This window comes from Phoca vitulina, unplaced genomic scaffold, assembly GCF_004348235.1.
Source record: "Phoca vitulina isolate PV1807 unplaced genomic scaffold, GSC_HSeal_1.0 scaffold3, whole genome shotgun sequence".
Taxonomy (NCBI): Eukaryota; Metazoa; Chordata; class Mammalia; order Carnivora; family Phocidae; genus Phoca; species Phoca vitulina.
In genome coordinates this window covers 65,726,182-65,726,640 of record NW_022589706.1, presented here as the reverse complement: position 1 = coordinate 65,726,640, position 459 = coordinate 65,726,182, and positions in this window count along the sequence as shown.

The following is a 459-nucleotide window of genomic DNA, read 5'->3' as shown; positions in this document are numbered from 1 at the left end:
GGGAGAACAAGAGGCCAGCAACCCTAAAGTCCCTAGAAAACAGGTGCATCTTGCTTGGGTTCTGGTCAATAATTTGGACTCTATACATTCCCTCAACCACCCATCAACAGAATGACTTGGAGGAGGAACCCCCAAAATAGGAAAGACTCAGAGATTATGACTTATGCCGCAGATTTACAAATGGATGCAGATATAACCAAGATGTCGGGGATGGAATTCAGGCTAGCAGTTGTGAAGACAATAGCTAGAATGGAGAAATCAATTAATGGCAACATAGAGTCTCTAAGGGCAGAAATGAAAGCTGAATTGACAGAACTTAAAAATGCTATCAATGAGATCCAATCTAATCTAGATAATCTAACAGCTAGGGTAAGTGAGGCAGAAGAACAAATTAGTGACCTGGAAGACAATTTAATAGATAAAAAGGGAAAAGAGGAGGCCAGGGAAAAACAACTCAGA